At 69.4% G+C, this 310-nt stretch overlaps 1 annotated feature.

Moving 5' to 3' along the window:
* The first annotated feature begins 100 nt into the window (after positions 1 to 100).
* Positions 101 to 310: a repeat region.

The raw sequence follows: 310 nt of genomic DNA, 5'->3' as shown, positions 1-310 counted from the left end.
TCTATGAAACAGAAGCGCACGCCCTGATAGCAGGCAACTCCTCAGTGCGTGGTGCCTGGGTCTAGGGCCCCACGGCACAGGGAAGCCAAGCAGCTTCAGTCCCGGCCCTCGCTCTCTACTGGCGTGGGGAGCCTGCGCCTGGTGGCGGCCGGCACGGTGGAAGGGGTCTCTGAGGCGGTCTGCGGGGCGAGGGTGGGTGGGTGCAGCTCGAGTCTGCGGCCGTGCTCGGATGACTGGGGTCAGCGCATGGCTGTGGCGCGTGTCTAGCGCTGCGGCACACGGCGCGAGCTGCCTGTGGCGGGCTGGGGGT

The sequence above is a fragment of the Leishmania panamensis genome (genome assembly GCF_000755165.1).
Source record: "Leishmania panamensis strain MHOM/PA/94/PSC-1 chromosome 32 sequence".
In the NCBI taxonomy this organism is placed as follows: domain Eukaryota; phylum Euglenozoa; class Kinetoplastea; order Trypanosomatida; family Trypanosomatidae; genus Leishmania; species Leishmania panamensis.
Note: the sequence above shows the minus strand (reverse complement) of the source record. Positions and strands in the feature narration are given on the sequence as shown.